We start from the raw sequence: 13,954 nt of genomic DNA, 5'->3' as shown, positions 1-13,954 counted from the left end.
TTTTCTTTCTTTATACATACATACTAGTTACGAGTATACTATCTCTTTATCAACCAGTCTATATATTAGCAGCAGACACAGTACAGTGCGGTAGTTCACGGCTGTGGCTACCTCTGTGTCGGCACTCGGCAGCCCGTCCATAATTGTATACTAGTATCCAATCCATCCATCTCCATTGTTTACCTGAGGTGCCTTTTAGTTGTGCCTATTAAAATATGGAGAACAAAAATGTTGAGGTTCCAAAATTAGGGAAAGATCAAGATCCACTTCCACCTCGTGCTGAAGCTGCTGCCACTAGTCATGGCCGAGACAATGAAATGCCAGCAACGTCGTCTGCCAAGGCCGATGCCCAATGGCATAGTACAGAGCATGTCAAAACCAAAACACCAAATATCAGTAAAAAAAGGACTCCAAAACCTAAAATAAAATTGTCGGAGGAGAAGCGTAAACTTGCCAATATGCCATTTACCACACGGAGTGGCAAGGAACGGCTGAGGCCCTGGCCTATGTTCATGGCTAGTGGTTCAGCTTCACATGAGGATGGAAGCACTCAGCCTCTCGCTAGAAAACTGAAAAGACTCAAGCTGGCAAAAGCACCGCAAAGAACTGTGCGTTCTTTGAAATCCCAAATCCACAAGGAGAGTCCAATTGTGTCGGTTGCGATGCCTGACCTTCCCAACACTGGACGTGAAGAGCATGCGCCTTCCACCATTTGCACGCCCCCTGCAAGTGATGGAAGGAGCACCCGCAGTCCAGTTCCTGATAGTCAGATTGAAGATGTCAGTGTTGAAGTACACCAGGATGAGGAGGATATGGGTGTTGCTGGCGCTGGGGAGGAAATTGACCAGGAGGATTCTGATGGTGAGGTGGTTTGTTTAAGTCAGGCACCCGGGGAGACACCTGTTGTCCGTGGGAGGAATATGGCCGTTGACATGCCAGGTGAAAATACCAAAAAAATCAGCTCTTCGGTGTGGAGGTATTTCACCAGAAATGCGGACAACAGGTGTCAAGCCGTGTGTTCCCTTTGTCAAGCTGTAATAAGTAGGGGTAAGGACGTAACCACCTCGGAACATCCTCCCTTATACGTCACCTGCAGCGCATTCATAATAAGTCAGTGACAAGTTCAAAAACTTTGGGTGACAGCGGAAGCAGTCCACTGACCAGTAAATCCCTTCCTCTTGTAACCAAGCTCACGCAAACCACCCCACCAACTCCCTCAGTGTCAATTTCCTCCTTCCCCAGGAATGCCAATAGTCCTGCAGGCCATGTCACTGGCAATTCTGACGAGTCCTCTCCTGCCTGGGATTCCTCCGATGCATCCTTGCGTGTAACGCCTACTGCTGCTGGCGCTGCTGTTGTTGCCGCTGGGAGTCGATGGTCATCCCAGAGGGGAAGTCGTAAGCCCACTTGTACTACTTCCAGTAAGCAATTGACTGTTCAACAGTCCTTTGCGAGGAAGATGAAATATCACAGCAGTCATCCTACTGCAAAGCGGATAACTGAGTCCTTGACAACTATGTTGGTGTTAGACGTGCGTCCGGTATCCGCCGTTAGTTCACAGGGAACTAGACAATTTATTGAGGCAGTGTGCCCCCGTTACCAAATACCATCTAGGTTCCACTTCTCTAGGCAGGCGATACCGAGAATGTACACGGACGTCAGAAAAAGACTCACCAGTGTCCTAAAAAATGCAGTTGTACCCAATGTCCACTTAACCACGGACATGTGGACAAGTGGAGCAGGGCAGGGTCAGGACTATATGACTGTGACAGCCCACTGGGTAGATGTATGGACTCCCGCCGCAAGAACAGCAGCGGCGGCACCAGTAGCAGCATCTCGCAAACGCCAACTCTTTCCTAGGCAGGCTACGCTTTGTATCACCGCTTTCCAGAATACGCACACAGCTGAAAACCTCTTACGGCAACTGAGGAAGATCATCGCGGAATGGCTTACCCCAATTGGACTCTCCTGTGGATTTGTGGCATCGGACAACGCCAGCAATATTGTGTGTGCATTAAATATGGGCAAATTCCAGCACGTCCCATGTTTTGCACATACCTTGAATTTGGTGGTGCAAAATTTTTTAAAAAACGACAGGGGCGTGCAAGAGATGCTGTCGGTGGCCAGAAAAATTGCGGGACACTTTCGGCGTACAGGCACCACGTACAGAAGACTGGAGCACCACCAAAAACTACTGAACCTGCCCTGCCATCATCTGAAGCAAGAAGTGGTAACGAGGTGGAATTCAACCCTCTATATGCTTCAGAGGTTGGAGGAGCAGCAAAAGGCCATTCAAGCCTATACAATTGAGCACGATATAGTAGGTGGAATGCACCTGTCTCAAGTGCAGTGGAGAATGATTTCAACGTTGTGCAAGGTTCTGATGCCCTTTGAACTTGCCACACGTGAAGTCAGTTCAGACACTGCCAGCCTGAGTCAGGTCATTCCCCTCATCAGGCTTTTGCAGAAGAAGCTGGAGGCATTGAAGAAGGAGCTAAAAGGGAGCGATTCCGCTAGGCATGTGGGACTTGTGGATGCAGCCCTTAATTCGCTTAACAAGGATTCACGGGTGGTCAATCTGTTGAAATCAGAGCACTACATTTTGGCCACCGTGCTCGATCCTAGATTTAAAGCCTACCTTGGATCTCTCTTTCCGGCAGACACAGGTCTGCTGGGGTTGAAAGACCTGCTGGTGACAAAATTGTCAAGTCAAGCGGAACGCGACCTGTCAACATCTCCTCCTTCACATTCTCCCGCAACTGGGGGTGCGAGGAAAAGGCTCAGAATTCCGAGCCCACCCGCTGGCGGTGATGCAGGGCAGTCTGGAGCGACTGCTGATGCTGACATCTGGTCCGGACTGAAGGACCTGACAACGATTACGGACATGTCGTCTACTGTCACTGCATATGATTCTCTCAACATTGATAGAATGGTGGAGGATTATATGAGTGACCGCATCCAAGTAGGCACGTCACACAGTCCGTACTTATACTGGCAGGAAAAAGAGGCAATTTGGAGGCCCTTGCACAAACTGGCTTTATTCTACCTAAGTTGCCCTCCCACAAGTGTGTACTCCGAAAGAGTGTTTAGTGCCGCCGCTCACCTTGTCAGCAATCGGCGTACGAGGTTACATCCAGAAAATGTGGAGAAGATGATGTTCATTAAAATTAATTATAATCAATTCCTCCGCGGAGACATTGACCAGCAGCAATTGCCTCCACAAAGTACACAGGGAGCTGAGATGGTGGATTCCAGTGGGGACGAATTGATAATCTGTGAGGAGGGGGATGTACACGGTGATATATCGGAGGGTGAAGATGAGGTGGACATCTTGCCTCTGTAGAGCCAGTTTGTGCAAGGAGAGATTAATTGCTTCTTTTTTGGGGGGGGGTCCAAACCAACCCGTCATATCAGTCACAGTCGTGTGGCAGACCCTGTCACTGAAATGATGGGTTGGTTAAAGTGTGCATGTCCTGTTTTGTTTATACAACATAAGGGTGGGTGGGAGGGCCCAAGGACAATTCCATCTTGCACCTCTTTTTTCTTTTCTTTTTCTTTGCATCATGTGCTGATTGGGGAGGGTTTTTTGGAAGGGACATCCTGCGTGACACTGCAGTGCCACTCCTAGATGGGCCCGGTGTTTGTGTCGGCCACTAGGGTCGCTAATCTTACTCACACAGTCAGCTACCTCATTGCGCCTCTTTTTTTCTTTGCGTCATGTGCTGTTTGGGGAGGGTTTTTTGGAAGGGACATCCTGCGTGACACTGCAGTGCCACTCCTAGATGGGCCCGGTGTTTGTGTCGGCCACTAGGGTCGCTAATCTTACTCACACAGCTACCTCATTGCGCCTCTTTTTTTCTTTGCGTCATGTGCTGTTTGGGGAGGGTTTTTTGGAAGGGACATCCTGCGTGACACTGCAGTGCCACTCCTAGATGGGCCCGGTGTTTGTGTCGGCCGCTAGGGTCGCTAATCTTACTCACACAGCTACCTCATTGCGCCTCTTTTTTTCTTTGCGTCATGTGCTGTTTGGGGAGGGTTTTTTGGAAGGGACATCCTGCGTGACACTGCAGTGCCACTCCTAGATGGGCCCGGTGTTTGTGTCGGCCACTAGGGTCGCTAATCTTACTCACACAGCTACCTCATTGCGCCTCTTTTTTTCTTTGCGTCATGTGCTGTTTGGGGAGGGTTTTTTGGAAGGGACATCCTGCGTGACACTGCAGTGCCACTCCTAGATGGGCCCGGTGTTTGTGTCGGCCACTAGGGTCGCTAATCTTACTCACACAGTCAGCTACCTCATTGCGCCTCTTTTTTTCTTTGCGTCATGTGCTGTTTGGGGAGGGTTTTTTGGAAGGGCCATCCTGCGTGACACTGCAGTGCCACTCCTAGATGGGCCCGGTGTTTGTGTCGGTCACTAGGGTCGCTAATCTTACTCACACAGCTACCTCATTGCGCCTCTTTTTTTCTTTGCGTCATGTGCTGTTTGGGGAGGGTTTTTTGGAAGGGCCATCCTGCGTGACACTGCAGTGCCACTCCTAGATGGGCCCGGTGTTTGTGTCGGCCACTAGGGTCGCTAATCTTACTCACACAGCTACCTCATTGCGCCTCTTTTTTTCTTTGCGTCATGTGCTGTTTGGGGAGGGTTTTTTGGAAGGGACATCCTGCGTGACACTGCAGTGCCACTCCTAGATGGGCCCGGTGTTTGTGTCGGCCACTAGGGTCGCTAATCTTACTCACACAGCTACCTCATTGCGCCTCTTTTTTTCTTTGCGTCATGTGCTGTTTGGGGAGGGTTTTTTGGAAGGGACATCCTGCGTGACACTGCAGTGCCACTCCTAGATGGGCCCGGTGTTTGTGTCGGCCACTAGGGTCGCTAATCTTACTCACACAGTCAGCTACCTCATTGCGCCTCTTTTTTTCTTTGCGTCATGTGCTGTTTGGGGAGGGTTTTTTGGAAGGGCCATCCTGCGTGACACTGCAGTGCCACTCCTAGATGGGCCCGGTGTTTGTGTCGGTCACTAGGGTCGCTAATCTTACTCACACAGCTACCTCATTGCGCCTCTTTTTTTCTTTGCGTCATGTGCTGTTTGGGGAGGGTTTTTTGGAAGGGCCATCCTGCGTGACACTGCAGTGCCACTCCTAGATGGGCCCGGTGTTTGTGTCGGCCACTAGGGTCGCTTATCTTACTCACACAGCGACCTCGGTGCAAATTTTAGGACTAAAAATAATATTGTGAGGTGTGAGGTATTCAGAATAGACTGAAAATGAGTGTAAATTATGGTTTTTGAGGTTAATAATACTTTGGGATCAAAATGACCCCCAAATTCTATGATTTAAGCTGTTTTTTAGTGTTTTTGGAAAAAAACACCCGAATCCAAAACACACCCGAATCCGACAAAAAAAATTCGGTGAGGTTTTGCCAAAACGCGTTCGAACCCAAAACACGGCCGCGGAACCGAACCCAAAACCAAAACACAAAACCCGAAAAATTTCAGGCGCTCATCTCTAGTTGACAGTGGCAAAGTATGTGTATCTGGCACTGTGGGGGCATGTGTATCTGGCACTGGGGGCATATATTTCTCTTGCACTATAGGGGCATATACAGTATAATGGATCTTGTCATCAATGATCTCTACACAGTACATAGGCCCTCATTCCGAGTTGATCGCTAGCTGCCGTTGTTTGCTGCGTAGCAATCAGTTAAAAAAAATGGCAAAACTGCGCATGCGTATGCACCGCAATGCGCACGCGCGGTGTACGGGTACAAAAAGCATTGTCGTCTTGCACAGGTTTTAGCGACGCTTTCAGTCGTAAGCCGATCGCAAGGAGATTGACAGAAAGAGGGTGTCAACTGACCGTTTTCTGGGAGTGTTTGGAAAAACGCAGGCATGGCCGGGCATTTGCTGGGCGGGTATCTGACGTCATTACCGTTTCATTCATCGCAGCAATTATTGCACAGAATAAGTAACTACAGGGCTGGTCTTGTTCTGCACGAAATGTGTTTGCAGCCACTCTGCTGCAAAGGCGTTCGCACTCCTGCAAAGCTAAAAAAAACTCCACTGTGGGCGGCGACTATGCGTTTGCACGGCTGCTGAAAGTAGCTAGCGAGCGATCAACTCGGAATGAGGGCCATAGGTCTAGAATGTGTTTTCTATTATTTCAATGCAGAGCCAGAGTTGAATTTAGAAATGGTGTGTTACAATAATGATACCAAAGATAAGATTGAACCCAAAATCTATCATAATCATAAATTAAAAATAAAATAAAAACAGATTTAAAAAAACTCACATAAAAGGGGAGTGATAAACAGAATCCATTAACCTGACTAGAATATAAAACAGAGCCCATTTTTTTGTATACTTTGTGAAAGTGCAGACCTTATTCTCTGCATTCTACTATATAATATACAGACATCAACTTTTGGTGGCTACTATACAATATGTTAACTATTAGATAACAATACAAAACCCATTCTATGCTGCTGACTGGTGGACAATATAGACAGACACCACCAGGAGTGGAACTGCCGAAGACTAAATAGAGTCAGTTGCCACCAGGCTCCAGCCCTGAAGGGGGCACTTCCTCCATTGCACCCGGTTCCTCCATATCCCCTGTGTCCCTCCCACAGTTAGAGGAGCTGCCAGGTGAAGCGCGTATGGCCATTGGTGAATGGCACTCCTCCCGGCCCTGTGACCTGGTCTTGCTGCTTTGGCGCGGACATCACGTGAGATGCACAACCTGAGCGTGACTGAGGAGCTGGGTGACAGTTTGTAATGAGTGGGTGTGAAAAGAGAAGGAGCGTGCAGAGAGAGGCTGCGTGGAATGGATGTCACTGTTGCAGCAACGTGGCAAAAAACATTTAAGTAAGTGCAAGCCTCATTGGGGAGCGGTAGTGGGGGTAGGTGCTTGGAGGAGGGTACAATTTATGAAAATGTATTTAATTTGGACACTGGAGGAGCATATATAGTACCATAAATACATTATTACACTATCTTGCACTTTAAATATATCATGAGAGATTCATATATTTAAAGAGCAAGATAGTGTACTAATGTCTTAATGACAGATTAGGTACATCCTAAGCGCTACTAAATTAAATTAAATTATATATCTATACATATAATAGTTATGCAGTGTACCTGACACTCTTCCTTAGTGAAAGCATTTGCTCCTGGCACCTGGAATAACCAATATTTATCTTGCCTCCGGGCAACTGGGATGAAGTTACGCTACTGGACACCACCTCTATATTTTGGTTAATCTATACCTTTCTATGGGGTCTATTCATAAAGAAGTGCTTCGTATCATTTTATAGAATCCACTTGATAAATGTTACTTGAATGCTGATTGGTTGCATTTTGCAACTTCTCCACTGGCTCACTTGTCCTCTCTACTCACTGCTTCATGAACAGACTCCTAGTGGTTTCTAGGGATAGTGCCAAGGACTACCATAATCACGGCCGTCTTTTCGTATGGGCTCAGTGGGCTCTTGTCCAAGGGCCCCAGGAGTATAAGGGCCCTAGGCTGATAGCTGAGGATCCCCTCTTTCCAGGGGTATCAGATTTTTTAAAATCGGCCTTGGGGAACTGGAGATATCCGACCTGAAAGCAGTGGCCCCCATCCGAGACTGTTAATTGCTCTTCCCAGACAGATATCTCGGGTTCTGTCTGACTTAGAGTTTCTCTGAGTATATAATCTAAAAGATGCAACTCTCCTCTTTTGGTGGACACTAGCAGCCTGTCTCTACTATGCCCATAACCAGAGATATCAGCCTTCAAGCAGCTGGTCCCTGCTCCAGCTCCACACGCCTAATATGCAGTTTTAGATTTTCGTTGGTGAATTGCTCTGGCTCCTGAACTCTGATCCCAAAGTCCCCAGAACCTCCTGAAAGGTGGGGCTCTCTAGTTTTTTTAATCCCATTCAAAGCTAAGAAATATATTTTCAGGAACATGAGATATCTGCAGTCAAGCAAGCTGCCCTCCCACCAGAAAATGATGAATATTAAGCCTACACCACTATCCACCCCTCCTCTACATATTAAACACCCCTACCACCCTGGAAGTCATGTACTAGGGCTTCTTCATTCAGCCCAATGCCCCCTTCTACAGTTTAGCCCCATCTGTGCAGTAAAGGAGTAATTAGCAGAAATTACTGCTCCAGGTTGTACATGCTGAGCGACAAATAGAACACCCCCTACCGCCCACGAGATATCAAAGCTGCCACTGATAGCACCCCCACCCCTACCGCTGGAGGATGTGTTGGGGGCCCAGTGCATTGCTGTGCCCAGGGGCCTACACTGCTGTTAAGACGGCCCTGACCATAATGGGTGTGGTACAGAAGTTAGACATTATAAAGATAGACAATCATTAGGTCTACACCATAGGGTCGACAGTCAAAAGGTGGACAGGGTCAAAAGGTGGACAGGTTCAAAAGGTCGACCCCTCTCAGGCTTGTTTCATTTACCACGCTTCGGGCTTGGTGGCTCGCTCCGCTTCGCTTCACTTGCCGTTAGGTTACTAAAGGTAATAGTTTGTGACATGGATAGTAAATGAGGCAAAAGTTATAAAAGCATGAAAAAACCCTAAAAACACGTGTCTACCCTGTCTACATTTTGACCCTGTCCACCTTTTGACTGTCGACCTTTTGACTGTCGACCTTGCGGTGTCGACCTATTGACTGTATACCTTTTAACTGTCTATGCATCAACCACCTCCCATCATAACAACTTCTGGCCACCTTCCAGAACTTTAATTTGCATATAGTATCACATGGGAATTTTTAGATTGCATTCTGACTGGCTGCTGGAATTCTTTGCAGAACCAAAGGCTCAATTCAGTCTCCAGTTAACTTACGATGTTTATAATGTGCCCTCTGTTGTTACTGCAGTACTTTTAACTGACATTACAGTGTCCTATTTAAGTGGGTTTTTTTTTAAGTGAAGATGACAGCCAACCGCTCTGTGGGGGTCATTCTATCCTGATCGCTCGCTGCAGTTCATTGCAGCGATCAGGTCAGAACTGCGCTGACGGCTGTTGTTGCCTAGTGATCGCCTCTGCCTGATTGACAGGCAGAGGTGGTCGCTGGGCGGGAGGGGGCGGCACGGCGGCATTTGGCCGCCGTTTTCTGGGCGCAGTACGGCCAACACAGGCGTGGCCGGACCATGCGGAGGGTGAGCCGCAGCAGCCACGTGACGTCATACGCAACCGCTGCGACCCGAGCAGCGACGAGTAACTCCCGGCCAGCCGCAGGAGCTGCACTGGCTGGGAGTTACTCTTCAAGTACAAAAGCATCGCCGCTGTGCGATGCTTTTGTACTTGTGCGGGGTGGGCCGGCCTGACATGCGGGGTGGACTAGCCCTGTGCTGGCCGTCCCCCGCATGTCAGTGTAAGTGATCGTAGCTGTGCTAAATTTAGCACAGCTACAATCAGGTCGGAATGACCCCTTGTATTCTGTTCAACAAAAACTGTCACTGGTTGAATCACATAAAATGGAGTCACACCTAACAATGTGGCACCAGTGCCGGATAAAGAGGGTGAGGGCACATGGAATGAATACCCTCAGGCCCACCTCTCTCAGGGCGCCCTGGCCAGAGCCGGGCTCTGCCACAAGCAGCAGCGCAGCAGCCTGGGGGTAAATTTACTAACATTGGAGTTCTATTTAAGATGGGATGTTGCCCATAGCAACCAATCAGATTCTACTTCTCATTTATCTAGCACCTTCTAGAAGATAATACATAGAATCTGATTGGTTGCTATGGGCAACATCCCATCTTAAATAAAACTCCCATCTTAGTAAATTTACCCCCTGGAGAGAAATAGAATTGTCACCGACATCTGAATCTATGTGTCTGTACCCGCTTGCTTGCTACCCTTCTTCGGCAGTGACACGTACGACTACAGCGCTGCGCAACTGACACCTAATAATAATAATAATAATAATATAATAATAATAATAATGCATAAGTGGCGGGGGTGATGAGTTGCTGGGAGGGGAAAAGAGACAACATCATATACTGTACATATAAGAGTGGGGACATTTACTACACATAATAGAATGGTGTATGTAGATAGATAGATAGATAGATAGATAGATAGATAGATAGATAGATAGATACGGCCCTGTAAGGCATACCATACATGTTCTACAACCCTCATAATCCCTTGGCAGGAAATTATCAAACACCACTGTGAGATAAGATTGTGCTTCTAGGCTCTAATTGCTATTATTAGGAAACTTAGTACTTACTCAAATAACTGGCTCTATTTCGCCAATTTTCCAGTTTTGTGTCACCAGATAGTTTAAATATTTGACCCCTACATTTTATTTATCAAGGGTGATGTTTTTTCTCTTTGGGCTATTGTATTGTAAACTTGATTATTGTGTTGTTCCTTTTTTAGTTTGAAGAAGGCATCATAGATGCCAGTTTAAAACTACTGGACAGTAGTGTCGAGTACAGAAGAGATCCTACTACAGATGTGGCTCGGAGAAATGACCCAGCCAATGTGGGAAGAATACTAAGCGCCATGGTGAGTAGCCAGTTATTGGAATAACCTTTGTAAGAAAATACTGTATACAAAGAATAGCGCATTGTAGTAATTGTACAGTGTACAAGTTATAAGGCTACACTGGACAGTGGGCCAAGATTCAGTGTAACTAGCGGAACCATACTACTCGATTCAACCCAAACAAATAATCTACATAAGAGAATAGAATTATATTCAGCAATTTGCTATAATGAAATACCAATTATGAGGGTGTACTCCAGATAATAATAGACTAATGCTGCTTCTCACCTCTATAGGGGGAATTCAAGTATTTTGCGCAGCGGCGGCCACTAGATGGTGCCCGACGGAGCAATTTAAGTGTTGCTCCGTTCTGGCCTACACAGCCCCAGGCGCTGACATTACTGTTATGTTGTGCCGTCATTTTGACAGGTTGGTAATTATAGGCTAGGGTTAGAGTTATAAGAGAAAAGGAGCAGAAAATTATTCTCTTACTATTCTCTAACAGGGGCACACCTGAATGTCAGAAATGAGAGGATACCGTATGGTAAAAAAAAATAATAGAAGCAAAATGTTAGTGTTCTGATTATAGTGTATCAAAATCATCAGTCTTTACTGCTATTATTTGAAAAAGAAAAGGAAAGGCTATAAAGTCTATAGGGCTAATTACATTTAAATCAACAGATGTCACTGATACAGTAACATAATGTTTTATTAATATTTTCTCAATAGGCACACATATGTTTCTTATGGGTTTAATATTCTCTAATTATCATTAGACTAACTCTTTCTAATATATGCAATCAACAAGTAGCATATCAGGAATAAATTGATAGGCTACCTGAAATGAAAAAATGAACAACATACAGTAACCTTGATACAGAGTGTAGCAGATATATTCTTGGAGTATCCCTAAAATTAATCACTTAGTGACTTGGTTGTTTGGGAATTCCAATGAGTCTGCCCGTATTTTTAAAGTGGCATTCATTTACAAGGCAAAACCAGCTTGGTATTGCCTTGTAAATGATTGCAGCATTAAAAATACAGATGGACTCACCGGAATTCCTACACCTCATAGGCTATTTACATATTGCCCAATATGTTAATTATAGTGCTAAGAAACAATTGCACTACAAAAGATGACAATCTGTCACTGTTACACTGAATAAAATAGTCACTCAAGGTAAGCAAGCAAGGCAGATGTAGCTTGTACTGTTGTCATGTCGGTGTTATTTGGATAGTGATGTAATGAATCATCCCACTATGGGTTTTGTTTCTAACCATGATTTCTGCAAGGAGTGGTGGTGCCGGTGCCTATCTCTCAAAAAGGAAGGGGCTACTACTCGACCCTGTTTCTAGTTCCGAAACCCAATGGGTCTTTCCGGCCTATTCTCAACCTCAAGTCACTGAACAAATCTGTGAGAGTTTCCAAGTTCCGTATGGAAACACTGCGCTCCAATGTACTGGCCATGGAACCTGGGGACTACATAGTATCCCTGGATATACAGGATGCTTACCTGCATATCAGGGCCGGTTCGAGCCCTTTTTGCTCCCCGGGCAGGAAATAGGGGTGTGGCTTCATAAGGGGGCGTGGTCAGTTACACCCCCCCGCACAGCAAAGGTCCTCTCCACGAAGGGAAACTAGACGCGGAGCGTCTAGCTCCCTTCACAGGGGGACATAGCCGGGGGACACAGCGGGCAGTGGAAGGCACAGCAGTAGCGGATCTTGCCATGGCGGCGCCCCGGGCAAAAGTCCTGCTTGCCCGTGTCAAGATCCGCTCCTGCTGCATATACCTATTGCCATTTCACATCAGCAATATCTGCGGTTTGCTATTGGCAACCTCCATTATCAATTCAGGGCTCTGCCATTTGGACTAACCATGGCCCCTCGGATTTTCACCAAGGTCATGGCCATGATGACAGCTCATCTCTGTCAACAGGGAATCAGGATCCTGCCGTATCTGGACGACCTGCTGATCCTGACAAGCTCCCAAGATGTCCTTCTGAGTCATATCCAGCTGACGGTGCAATTCCTCACAGCCCACGGGTGGCTGATCAATTGGAAAAAGTCCTCCCTGGTCCCTGCGTGGTGCATGGTGCACCCGGGGGCTCTACTGGAAACACACAGCCAGAGGCTGTTTCTGTCTCCAGAGAAGATCCTGAGGCTTCAGGACAGGATCAGATACTTCAGCGGATCAGGTCTCAAATTATATTCCTGACTCCGATGGTCCGCTTGTCTCTAGCCTGGTGGCTCCAGGATCAACAGTTGAGCAGGGGCCGTCCCTTCTGGATTGCTCACTGGGTCCTCTGGACTATGGATGCCAGTCTGAGGGGCTGGGGTGCGGTGTTCAAGCAACATTCTCTTCATGGTCAAGGAGGAGTCTCTCCTGCCCATCAACATTCCGGAACTACGGGCAGTGTTCAATGCATTGACACTGGCCCTGCCTCTCATAAGGAACAGGCCTTTTCAAGTACAATCAGACAACGCAACCACGGCGGCTTACATAAATCATCAAGGCGGCACTCAAAGCTGCACTGCAATTATAGAAGTGTCAAGAATTCTTCATTGGGCAGAACGCCATCTGCCAGCAGTATCGGTAGTGTTCATTCCGGGTGTCCTTAACTGGGAAGCAGATTTCCTCAGTCATCAGGACGTACACGCCGGAGAATGGAGCTTTCATCTGGAGGTCTTTCAACTCCTAGTGGACAAGTGGGGCATACCAGATGTAGACCTGATGGCGTCTCGACACAATCACAAGGTGTCATGACTGTGGTTTTTGTGAACCCGGTGTTAGTGAAGTCTGTGCGGGCGACTGGAGGACTATGTGAATATTAGCCAGGTCTATTGGAATCAGTGAGAAGAAGGAGCAATCCCTGACCGGGGATCAAACCCGGGCCTTGGCAGAGGAAGCCGTAACCTGACCACTGGATCACGAGGGACTTGGTGTTGATAGCAGGATGATGAATGTATTGGTGAGATTGAACTGGATATAGTGTCACAGGTCAAGGTTACTGGCGCGATAGTAAGCCGGACTGGTTACTGGTGAGACTGAGAACCAGGCTGGTTACCGGTGAGACTGGGACGCAACTGTAATCCAGGCTGGTACCGGATATAACTGGAAACACAACTGAAAGTAGAATGATGACTGTGGCTGTGACTTTAGGACAAGGCTGAAGAACACTGCGGCTGTGGCTTTAAGATGAGACTGTAGAATACTGCAGCTGTGTCTTTAAGACGAGACTGTAGCATACTGCAACTGTGACTTTAAGATGAGACTGTAGAATACTGCAGCTTTGGCTTTAAGATGAGACTATGGAATACTGCAACTGTGACTTTAAGATGAAACTGTAGAATACTGCAGCTGTGTCTTTAAGATGAGACTATGGAATACTGCAACTGTGACTTTAAGATGAAACTGTAGAAATATTGGATATCAATGGTAACACAACTGTAA

General features: G+C 47.0%; 1 pseudogene; it reads left to right on the top strand.

Annotated features, from left to right (window-relative positions):
* Positions 1-13,954, top strand: part of LOC135057301 (protein-glutamine gamma-glutamyltransferase E-like) — a 69,706-nt pseudogene that overhangs the window by 26,081 nt on the left and 29,671 nt on the right.

This window comes from Pseudophryne corroboree, chromosome 3, assembly GCF_028390025.1.
Source record: "Pseudophryne corroboree isolate aPseCor3 chromosome 3, aPseCor3.hap2, whole genome shotgun sequence".
Lineage (NCBI taxonomy): Eukaryota > Metazoa > Chordata > Amphibia > Anura > Myobatrachidae > Pseudophryne > Pseudophryne corroboree.
This window is presented reverse-complemented; position numbering and strand designations above follow the sequence as displayed.